General features: G+C 38.6%; 1 protein-coding gene across 2 annotated transcripts in view; it reads right to left on the bottom strand.

The window, feature by feature from the left end:
• LOC136984708 (uncharacterized) overlaps window positions 1-13026 on the bottom strand; it is a 43181-nt gene that overhangs the window by 24231 nt on the left and 5924 nt on the right. The window lies entirely within an intron of this gene.

Genomic DNA, 13026 nt, shown 5'->3' with positions numbered 1-13026 from the left:
ATTTGTTCACATGGTCTTCAATTGCGACGTAAAGGCATCTCTAGTGATACAGCGTCCCTCTGCAACAGGTAAACTACAAACAGGAAGCCTTTGCGCGGTTTTTTTACAGGCCAAGGGGGACACAATTTAACGCTCTCAGCTGACATTATGCAATGAGCTATTACGCTATAACTCTAATCATTTCGATATCTGCTTGAGACTTATCTGCGTGCCAAGTTTCACAGCGATACGACAGCTCCTTCTTGATGCGCTAATTTTTATGGCAATGAGTGTGTAACTCGTTAAAATATATATATATATATGTGTAATGGAATTCATTCTTATTTTTATTATTTCTTGTTGTTATAAAAAGTAAAATTTTTAATTAAATTAATTGTAAATGTTTCTTTCTAATTTAAAACGTGCAAGTAAATGAAAAATTATTGAAAGGATCATTTATCTAGTCATTAATTATCTTTTGAATTCTAGAATTTAAATATATTATATCTACGTTTTCAAATATATAATTATATTGTTTCTCAAACACAATGCAGTGCAACTTAACGATCACTTGGCTTCCTTTCATCTTTATTCCGGTTGATACGCGTATACATCTCGCGTTTCGGGCTTAATACCCCCTTCTCAGTCAACTAAAATCCTGCGATAACGCAGGAAAGTTTAAAGTTTAAACACATGTTAAAACTAATCCAAATGAGAATAAAAATCAAGAAAAGGAAACTGAACTAGCATACTCTACGGGTAGGGTGGAAACAGGAGAAAAGAAATTACCACTACCATAAAAAAGACAGATTATTCACAACGTTTTTACTGGACTTGTTTACTATTGTGTTACTGTTCTAGTGATTATTTTAGAATCCTATTAATAAGATGTATGTAATAACTTGTAATAATTGTATTATCAACGTATATTATAATGTTGGCAATTGTCACTATAGACTCTGTTTTGTACGTCACCCAATTGATAAGAGCCAGTAAGGTCGAAATGAATTTCGGAATAAGTTAATTAAATAAGCGTGTAATAAGCCTGTTCATTAGTCATATGTAACTAAGTAGTTTTTGTAATTAAGTAATACAGGCAAGTAGCTTTTCAATATGATAATTTTAATTTCTTTAATTTTAAAATGTCAACACGTTTATTGCTTATTTATTTATTTTGATAACTTGAAACCGTGTCGTATTTCCATAGTCGTTTCTAACACACGATTCAGTGTAATCCAGCGACAACTTGGCTTCTTTTTATCTTTATTTCAGTTGATTATTTCAGTTGAAATAATCAACTAAATAATCAACAGCTTATTTATTTACTTTAGTCTCGGACTTAGAAATTTGAAGAAAATGCTTCGAAAAATAATTCTAATTTCATACACAAAAATATTTCATTTAAATTGTATTAAAAATATCAATAAACCGGTTATCACAACATATAATATAATATATATATATATATACACATATATATTTAAAGTAAACAATAACTTACCAAAATTTTTTTCATCTTTACTCATCTTCCATTTATTTTCAAGATCATGTCCACTTTCTTGACCCAAAGTCAGAAAAATGCCGCACAGAGTCACAACAAAAATAAAAAGAAATCTTGGATCCATCATCATCGTTTGATTCCTATCGAACTAAACTTTTACACCGTTTTCTCATTAATATAGCAGTTCTATTTGTTACGCAACTGATAGCAATGATGATTCATGATCCGATGTTCAGTCAATTGAAGTGAAGTAATATCCTTCATGCATGCCGATATCTTTCTTAAAACGCTATTTATTGTAGTATGACTATTACTGGTAGTTTCGTCAAACTTCGTTCATCTTCATCGTTCCTTTTCTTTGTTTTTCTTATTTATTATATGATTATTAAACCGAAAAATACATAAAATTGCATAATTTATTATATAAGAAATAATCTCTAAACTTGATTTATAATCGGTAATTTTATCTCTGTATAATTTATCTTATTAAAGATATTTTTTAATTATTGTTGAGAATGAGATATATTTTACAATAAACTTATGTCTAAACTTGTATGAATTATATGTGTATTCTTATATATTTATAGCCTATCTATTTTACATTAACGTAATAATTCATATTAAGTAAATTTAATTTAACCTGCATAATAATTACTAATCCTTTCGCGTTTATAAACGAAACTAGACAAACTGGATAGTTTCATATTAAAATTATGCGAAGTTAGATTTAATGTTAAAATTTTATTTATTTTTTAAATAAAAATTAAATATACCTGTACAAACGGGAATCGCTCTGTAAGGGAAACCTGCCAAATCCGTTTTCGGTTTTGGCAGGTTCCGTTTTGAACAGGTTAGTATTTTTTACTTTCCCTCTGTTATTTATAACAGACAGAAACATAAATGACCCCACCTTCAGATTTTTACATTTGTGGACTCAGGGGACCTTGAAACGTCCAGAAATGCAAAAAAGTTCGGAGTTTTTTTTTTTGTATGTATGGATGTTAACGTGTATGTGTGGGGCCACGATTTTGTTCACCCTGTTTGATGCTTAATAACTCCTGTGCTTTTTTTCGAAAATTCCTGAGATTTTGCAGGAAGGTTTGTTTATTAGAGGATTGATGCTATTAAATTTTGATGGTTAAAGATCGACGGGGTGGCGATGAGAAAGATCGTGTGTCATATCTCGAGTAGGGTCAGACTTAATGACGATTTCACTCGTTATTAGCATTTACAATTTTTTTTTTTATAATACCCGTCCCTATCCTCAAAATTAAGATTTTTGCCATTTATTTTTATAATAATTAAAAATATAAAATTTTTAATTAAAATATCATAACAGATGGTGCCACACACTCAGTTTTAAATGTTGCGGGAGACGTTATGCAATTCGTTAATGGATTTTTTTTCTCACATTTAAACTATATCTAGTAAATGTCATACAGTTACATTAATTTTTTATCGTAAACTGACTTTTGTATACGAAAAAATTTATTTTAATTGGACTTAATCGAAATTAATCCAAAATTATTCCATCTAAAGATGAGGGTATTCGAATGCAAGAATTGAATACTATTTAAATTCTAAGCTGTTCCCAAAAATTTGCGCTAGGCATTTGAATACTTTTCGGATGGATCCTTTTTGATTCACACGACACCGAGTAAATCAATTCGAGTCCTATAACTAGCGTTTTTGTCTGCTGTGGGAAATTCTAATGAATAAAACCCATATTTCGTAATCTAACTGTAAAATATTAATTTGGGAGAAAAACAAGCAATCTTTTGGCGTGTTAAATTGGACCCAGGTGCGATTCGATTATAAAACCATTTGCAGCAATATGAGAACAGCAACAATGAAACAAGTAAACACGTGGGAAGACGACCACCCGCATCAAACAAACTTCCGTTTCCTCAAGCAGCTTTCTTGAGTAAGCACGATCCGAAACGTAATGAATGTGAAATGTACAGTACAATAGGTACACCTCCACATTCAACTCCTTTGTAAAAGAAAGCTTAGAATGTCAATCAGTGTGGTGCCGTAATAAACTGTATATTTTTTTTTATAAATAAACTGTATATACCGAAGAATTGAATGTGGAAGTGTACCTATTGTACTGTACATTTCATGTTCATTACGTTTTGGGTCGTGTTTACTCAAGAAAGCGGCTTGAGGAAACGGAAGTTTGTTTATTTGTTAATTAAGTTAAACTTGGGCGATCTGCCTAGGGGGATGCCTTTCGAAAAGTCTTATTAAAGGTAATTGCCCCCTACTCAAACGTTACAGACGTGGAGAAAACCCGGAAAACTCCACTTGGCCAGCCCGTCCTGGCAATGCGCGAACCCACAACCGAACTCCCAGTGTTTAGGGAACGGAACCACTTGGCCACTGGTGGGCCCGAGAGGAGACGGGAAACTTCACTCCAACTTCTCGAGGAATTTTAGTACTCTAATTTAGAGATCTGCAACTCGTATGCCGTGGCACAATGCTCACAAGAGAAGGAAAATCTGTTTCCGTAGGCACTTGAATATGATAAATACATGTTGATTCAAAAGCGACACGGTGACATATGCACTGGTGAAAATGTCCTGTTTGCATGTAGGATAATGTGGGCATTATCCTACGTGCAATGGTGTGTTAAGTTTCACAACTGATTAAATCATACATTTTTTTCAGATAACTACAGCTATTAAAAATACATTAAAACTTTCTGTTCAACCCAATATAACCTTTACTTATTAACCATGACATTGGAAGTCAACACTGTACTGATTATAATATTTTTAAATTTCATAACACGTGTTTATAAAGTCTACAAGATTAAATCTAAGTACTGTTTTATACGTATTAGATAATTTAAAGAAAATTAAAAATTGCAACCCATGTCACAATAAATCGCTCGTTTCCTTTGGGTTCTGTCAAAACAATAGTTTAAATATCGTGTGAGGCCGGGAAATCACCTTTAATAGGATACCGGCTGTCGAACCAGTGTCAATAAAGCGATGACATACTGTGTATTTTCGAAAACAGAACCGGGGCCGCGAAGAAACAGAATGCGATTCGATTTAATTGTTGCATTTCAAGATCTAAATTGACACATTGATCGTAGATCGTGAGGGAGAGCAGGAGATCGACAGCTGGAAAAATTTCGGCGCTCACCTTACAGAATTCAAAGCGGAAAATGCGAGCGAAAAATTTACGGGACAGTCGCTCGAGACCCCGGAAGAGCTGTCCTGACCCCGCCAGGACAGCTCTTCCGGCCCGAATCGTGTCCTAGCAACTCCGCGGCCCGAATCCGGGTCTAGCAACAGATCGGAGACCAATAGAGTTATGGGATACCACCGTTTCGGACCAACCAAAAAGCGAGATTTCGGGAGAAGATGGTATAAAAGCCCGAAATCCATAGGACACGGGGAAGTTAAGAGCCGAATAGTCAGTCCTTTAGACTCGGACTCAGATCACCCAAGAAGTACCGGAGACAATACAGAAGACCCGAAACGCTAAACGAGTATGGAAGAGGGATGAGGAACTCAACTTCCCAATGTGAATTTTTTTACCCCTCCAATCTCCAAAACCATCTGCAACCAATGGAGACGACTTTCTCCTGTTTGTGTGACACTCGTTACTGTCGGGGAAGAACTCTCCTTTGCTTTGTGTAGCATCTCTTGACTGGACAGCATATTACCTCCTCTGTAAACATGTTTTATTTTATTAAACGCGATTAATTTTGTCACTCTGGTATCCGTGTGAGTCTCTGTGCCCAGCACCGCTACCCCCATACGTACAGTACAATCCACTCTCGCGTCATCCTGACCAAGTCGCGGAAAAAGCGAGTGTCTCTGCCTTCCACCAAGGCAGGCCATTCGCCATTCAACAATTCCTTACAGTGGTGTCAGAAAAGTGGATTTTTTAAGCAATCACGTACAGTCCCAAAAGTTAGTGAAGAATCCGTCGAAACTCACTTGCAGAACTTTCTGAAAGAAAGTTGGGATAGACAAATGGACACAGAGATGGACACGCAGTCCCACTCTAGAAGAACAAACGGTTTCGTGGGATCAGCTTCGTGGGGATGTTACCGGGATTCTCTGGAGAGGACGGACGCCTAACAGGCGTTTTGAGACGAAAGGCTTCCGATTTAGTTTTTACACGGTCTCAACGACCGATTAAAACGGAACGTTTTGACCCACAACCCTCGAACGTTTTTCGACGCGAGAAGAGACAATCGAACAATTAAGAGGAAAAACACGAAATAGGGTTGCCAGCGTAGACAAAGAAACTGACAAAGTAGCGAAAAACGAACGAGGAACAGTACCTGTAGGTTCATTGGTCTGCGAACTGAACGAAAATCGAGCTCTGGTGTTGGTCGACACGAGCGCTGCGCTTACGTTGATGTCAAAGGAAATCCTCCCCCCATTGGAATAAGCTACCTAGATTAGCGCCCGGACCAGTAGAGCTGTACAACGCTTCAGGACATACAATTAAAAATTATGGGTAGTACAAATTGATTTTCAAAATTGGGAATTTGATGTTTGCTCACGATTGTTATCTGGTCGATCCCGACGTTACCCGATTAAATCTCGTTCGAGGATGTCATCGCGAAGAACGATCTGACAATCTCCATGAAAAACGCGAGAATAATTCTTCCATGTATCTTTCCAGGGTGGATCGAAGCCCGTTGTTGGCGATTGTTCTTGGAATGTGGCCGGAAATTCGTTCCGAGTCTACCCGATGCAGACGAGGCGTAATTCAAAGTTTTACGAATAATAATAATAGTAGTAGTAGTAACGTTAATATCAATAATAGTAGTAGTCGTAATAATGCGAAAAGTAATAGTTATGTTAACGGCGTAAGTAGCGAGGAAGTTAAGAATGTTAAAGTAGTTAGTTTTAAGGACGAAAAAAAAGGATAGAAAGAAACGCAGCGGCAGGAAGGGAAGCGGAAATTTCTGTGGAAAAAGGGGAGAGTTCCCCTGGTCGGAGTGACCCTACTAGCGAAGTCGTTTTAACAGACGATTACATCATCCCTCCTCGGTCCTATGTAATGGTGAAAACAAGAGTGACTCCAAAAGTCAACCAAGTAAGCGTGATGGAATCGTTACCACGCGAGTGGGAACATTTATCCATCTCCGGAATCTTGGTGCGAACATGTAAGCTCGGCGAAATCCCCATTCGCTTTATGAATACGGATGTACTGTACTGTACTGTACATTTGATCTATAGCAAGGCTCAGTTTAACAAGAGCTGTCGGACGCGGTTACAGAACTTATCATTTTGGTTCTGTTCCCTAAGAAATACCTCATCGCCAGGGCTGTCCAACTGGCGGCCCGCCAAATTATTTTTACAGCCCGCGAGTACATTTTACTATGAATTAATTTGTAACTAAATTATTATTATTAATACTAAAATTATTTTACTATGTGAAAATTACGGCCACAATGTTCTCATTAATATATTACGAATATTTTAAAGTTTTCTTTTTAGTATAAATAAAATATTTTTTTAATTAACATAAACTGACTTTTCATTTATCAACCTTCTTGGCCCCCAAAATGTTTGGTGAAGAAAATATGGCCCGCGGGCTATGATAAGTTGGACAGCGCTGCCTCATCGCAGAAGATTGATCCTAACGTCAATCTAATGTCCTGTTATCTGGATGCCGATCAAATCCTACACCATAAAAAAATAATTCCCAAACGAAACAAAGTTTGGAAGAAAATAGTCGTGTCCAAAACCTTAGTAGAATACGTACTGAGGTTGTTTTACAATATGTTGCCACCCGTCTGGTTTTCACCCGGACAGTCCGGTTTTTAATTAATTGTCCGGGTTAACAATTAATTTTGTCCGGGATTTCGTAGAAATTGTGAAATTGTGATGAAACAAAGTACTAGCAAATATTTTTATAAATTTACTTTATTTTAACAGCAAAAGACTTCACACTCTCACCGAAAGTTAATGCGCCATCTTACACTGACCTTTACAACCTGTCGACCTTTTTTTTTCTTTTGCTTCTCAGCTTATTAAAGCTTAAGTTATTTTATTTCTTTATTTAAGTTTCTCCTATGCTCCTACACAAGTTCCTAACTGGTTTAGAACTGGCTTGCACGTTATTCTTTGCATGGTAAAATAACATTGTGTATGCGTCAGGGACTTCTGTTCGATCAAACCTGCCGTCGGGGTCAGAAATTTTGAAAAGGTGGAAATACTATTTCACAATATTCCTACCGCTGGACATTTAGGCATGAAAAAGATGAGGCGGAAGATTCACCGTGAAATTCCGGGACATCAGGCACCGTTGAAGACTTTCCCTTCGATTTCGAAACCCTCTGAGAGAACTGCGATGGATATATAGGGCCCGTTTCCGACAACACACGATAGGCAATAAATATTTGCTAGTGTTTGTAGACTACTTCTCCCGGTGGGCGGAGGCGATTCCTATCCCGAACGCCACGGCGGAAACGGTCACAAGGGCATTCGTAACCCAAATCATTCTGCGGCACTCGGTACCTAAGCAGTAGCTCACAGATCGAGGGACGAACTTCACCTCGAAATTAATGCAGAAATATGCAAATTATTGCGCATCGATTACCATCTTACCACCTCGTACCACCGGAATGTAACGGTATGATAGAACGGTTAAATAAAACGCTTATCGGCATATTAACGAAGCGCACTCCAGTAGCTTAACTAAATCACAAAGGTAGATAAAATTGGGGTTTCTATACTTGAAGTTTATTGTTTTTCCGGTTGTAAGGGTCATGATAAAATCGAAATATTTATTCATCTTTATACGAGAATATTAGGTTTTTGGGTACACATTGGCGTTAACATTAATGTACGAGTATATGCAAAGAAAATCACGCAATTCGGCCAAACTTTTAATATTAAATTTCGTGGCAACGCAACAATAAAACTCTGTAATAACAAATTGTCAGAGTTATATTCTTGCGAGCGGTCGGTTATTGTTATTGCGAACGGTTGGATTTTTAGTTCGTGCGATCAAAATTTTCTCCTTTCAAGTGTTTTTCTCAGTTTTGTTTCTTTTGCGTAGATTTTATCGGTAAGTATGGACTACGATGTTTCTAATTTTACGTATTTTTGAACATTGTTAAACCAAATATCACAATTAGTGCCAATGATTTTCCGACGAATCTCTATTTCTATAACAATTGATCGGTCTTGACAGAAACGACGAACGGGGTTTTTCCACTTATTTTCACTCTTCATTAAGCCCAAATCCAATGGAATCTAAATTAATAAATACATTGCTTTGGTATAGTTTATATACGCATCATCTTCCATATGAAATTTGCTCCTTTAAATGATTTTTTATTACAAGCGTGGACAAATGCGGCTCCGAGAGCGCGTGTGGCTCTCTTTGAGTTACGTGCGGCTCTTGCCGAAAGTGCTATCCTTCCCAGCCTTACCATGACAGTACAGAACTGCGGCTCCCATGCATTTTGCAAAACCTACATTTCGGCTCCCACAGACCTCTTGCTTGCCCACCTCTGTTTTATTAGAAATCTACAATTTACATGAAATTAAATTAACAAAACGAATGTTTTCCTAACGAATATGAGTTGTATTTTCATAATAGTCGTTTCTTTCTTTTGCAGAATGGATAATTTTAAGAATTTAAAGAAGTGGCGCACCTCGGCGGATAGTGAGAAGGAGGAAGGCTCTTCGTCGTCTTCCGCTTCCGTTTCCAGTGATTCGGGTGCTTCCGAAAGATGTCGAGGAGAGCGGAGAGTGCGTCAAACGGGTGGTTGTCATTACTCCCGACGATAGTGCCTCGACTGTGGTCGACTACCTGGGACTACGATACCCGGAAGTTGCAGAATGGACGGTGGAGTGTCGTGGGGAGTCCAAAGTGGTGGTGAAAACATCCGTCAAGCAGAAGAAACCTTGGTGGAAAAGGCTCTTCTTCTGCTGCATAAAGTGAACCTCCTCTCTTCCGAATTCACTTCCATCCACGTTCCACTTTTCACCGGATATGACTCTTCCACCGAATGCGACTTTGTCACCCGGAAATGACGTTTCACCCGGCTACGACTTAATTTACTGGACTTGACATTTCATCCCGGATTGGGATTTTTCGTTTTGAATTGATGGACAGACATTTCTGCACTGGTTGTTCAACTTCGATTAGATTAACGTCCAGGAACAACGACAGTCTGATGGTCGGCAAAGTGACAACCAAAACATAAAGCAGTGTTTTTACCAGCTTAAAGACTCTGTTAATAGTCTATAAATGGACAAGGCAACTTATATTGTACGGACATTCACACTGTATTTAAACCGGTGTTCAACTGTCATTGTAGTCAGTATACGTCCGAACCAGAATTATAATTAGTTCAACAATTAAATTTGTAAATCGAATTGTCTGAAGTGTATATAAACCTTCATATTTAATAAATTTCAATATGAAATTTAATTTTTAAGATTGGATATTTATCAAAATAAATATTAAAATTGCACACTTTTAGATTTATTAAAACGTTTTTACTTTTATCAATATTTATTTCCATCCCTGTCATCGTGTATGTTTGGATAATAATGTGAATATTTTTAATACAGAAACGGACGATAAAGTAATTAAAATGAATACAATGAATTAGAATATATAATAGGTGTTCGGGAATTCACCAACAAAACTGTTCTACCGCTCTTACAGCGCCGAATTAGTCAATTCCGTAGCAAAAAGGCTGTTCTGCAGTATCGCAGTCACACAGCGCCAAGTGGAAAATTCACTGACTGACTACATATACAAAAATCAAAATTGCCGATTTCTTCGTCTTTTAAACGTCTGTAGTAAATGTGAATATCTCGTTCGGAAGATACTTGTTTTCTTAGGTAGCGTGCAAAATTTCAGGTTTTTCTATAAGGGAGTTGCCGAAATATAAGCAATCGAAAAGTGCAAAGATCTCCATAAAAGCTGTATCTTTTCTCTTTCTTATTCATTTGGCGGTGCAGATGCTCTTAGAGAAAGAACGCCATTGGGTCTAGAGAGCTCAAATTTTAAACTTAAGCCTTTCTCGTTATCAGTGAGGGCTGACGAAACCTGCGGGTGGATAGGTAAAACTTGGTGGGGGTCCTATTCCTTGCTTTTACCACTTATTAGAGTAAAATTGCGTCCGAACGAATGATTTTCATTCGAAATGTTGTTCAGAATAACAAAATCTCAAATTTATGCAAATTAAACTTTTTTGTAACGATTACTCTAACAGCATATTGAAAGCATTCGGTGAGTGACCGTCGTGTCGTCCAGCGCTTACGAAATTGTTGGTCGTAGCTGCTTTGAGTTTGAAACTACAAACTGTAGGGATTTCGAAAGTTCGTAGTTTAATAAAACCTGAGGCAGACTTATAAAGTAAACCGTAAACGTTTGTAAATTAAACAGTTTCCATAAACTGTAGAATTATACTTTATTTTAAATCAAGTTTAGGGTGCTATCCTGTTGTGTCAGGGCCGGAGGGTGTCAGGAGTTGGTTCCGGCGCAGGAGAGAAGAGCCCACGAGGGGAACTGCGCCTTTAGGACGTGCCCCTGCCCTGTGCTGGACCCAGAGTGCTGGAGGGCTGACGAGGTCCGGATGACGACCCATCTGGCGGGTCGACATCTGGACCTCATGCAGGAGATGATCCTTTCTTCTGGATGTTCCTTGTTGAATGGCACCTGACCAGGAAGTGCTCCTATGTCGCCTGGCTGGCATGGAGAAATGGCCGGTTTCTTTGACAGGTTATTGAGGAAGGAGAAGGAGGGCCAAAACCACCTTATGGTTTACTTTCTCCTCCGGTACCTGGGTCAAAGGGAGGAAACGAAGCGTTTCCGGGCCAAAATTAGCCTGGAGAAAGGGCTCCCTCAGAGGACATTTGAAGATCTTCCTCATTTGGTGGCCTATAACCTCTCTGCCACGTTAAACCATGCGGAGTGCCTGGTCTTCTTTTATATAGTTGTGAAGAGTCTACTCAGGGACCAGGCCGCGATGTCCATCCGACCAGTCAGAGGACAAAGGAAGATGAAAGAGAGGGTTCCTCCAGAAGTGGAAGGCAAGGAAGAAGCAGAGTCCCAAGGGGAGGAAGAAGAGCCCCTGGCCACATTAGTGAGGAGGGGACCAGTGGGCGCTGGACGGAGAACCACGAGCGTTTCCTTGGGGAGGAACCCTAAAGGATGAGGGGGCTCTGACAGGGGGTGACCTTCAAAAAGTCATCAGGTGGGCTGAGGCCTGTCAAGCCTGGGGGCACCTGGCAGTCGTGCTTCTCCCTATGGGAGAACCCTTCGAGAGAAAATGGTGGGCCAGTACTGGGCCCACGATGACTAAGAGGCCATGCCAACCCTGGGGACTTGTTCCGGATCTGTGCAATCACCGCTAGTGCAAGGGGAGCAGGAGGCGGGCCCTTCACTTGGGATAGGCTGTGGACGCCAGTTGCTGGACCTCGCGGGAGTTGAGGGAGGGCCGGAAACGACATCCGGGGAGAGCCACCTCAGCGTAATCTTTCAGGAGATCTGTTGGCACCAAGATCCGGGTGCGCCTAGAATCGAATACATCCCGGGATAAAGGAGTCAACGGCCATCAATGAAAAAGAAGACCCCAAGGAAGTCCCAGGAACCTCCTTGTCCAACGGAAAAATTATATGTATATATATATATATATATATGTAGGAATAAAGAATAGAAATAGAGAACTAGAAATGACAATAATCTTCCAGCGTTCGTAACCGTCGTAACCGTCTTGATAGAATGATAACGTTCTTGCCTTCGTAACGTCTTCTTGTCCTTTCTTCCTTTCCCGCCATCACCAACTGTCGTCTTTTCTTACTTTTCCCCTTACTCGTCTCTTTCTCCTGTTCACCTCGTCTCCCCCGCAACCCCTCGTAAATTTATTGTCTTAACGGTTTAGGAATGTTGTTTGTCTAAATTTCACATATATGTATATATATATGTTCCCCTTCACCTTCTCCTGTCGTTTTCTTTTATTGTAAATAAAACTTTATTTCTGTCCCAGCAACAATCAGAGTCTTTTTTTGTTTTGGAAGCCGGAGGAGGAGGGGTTCCGGGAACCTCTTTTACTCTCTCGCAATAACCAAGAGTATTACTGTTCATGCTCAAGAAAATCACCTTCCGAATAGAATTGCTTTTGAGTACCTTGACCACAGACAGGGACAACGTATATTTTCGCGTGGCGATTCTGTCTCAGCCAATCGACATGCAGCATCTAAATTCCAAGTATACGTGAAATCATATTTTTACCCGTCATCTTTGACACTACATACAGTGACGTGTGGAAATTTCCAAAATATGCAAACAAAATATAGCAAATATTAGTTCAAAAAAATTAAATTGAAAATATAAAACTTTACTTTATAAAATTTTAAAAAATTTAAAAATTATCATAATTTATTGCAAATCGCCTTCCATTTTGCGCTAAGCGAAGAGCCAGGGTCTGTCAATTTCACCTCTCATCTTATACTAATATGCCGTTTTGAAAAAATTTGGCGATATTTCGTTGAGTTATCTCGTCAGACAATCGGTTATTTTGGAATTATAAATATTAATTA

The sequence above is a fragment of the Centruroides vittatus genome, unplaced genomic scaffold (genome assembly GCF_030686945.1).
Source record: "Centruroides vittatus isolate TY-2023 unplaced genomic scaffold, ASM3068694v2 contig_926, whole genome shotgun sequence".
NCBI classification, from domain to species: domain Eukaryota; kingdom Metazoa; phylum Arthropoda; class Arachnida; order Scorpiones; family Buthidae; genus Centruroides; species Centruroides vittatus.
This window is presented reverse-complemented; position numbering and strand designations above follow the sequence as displayed.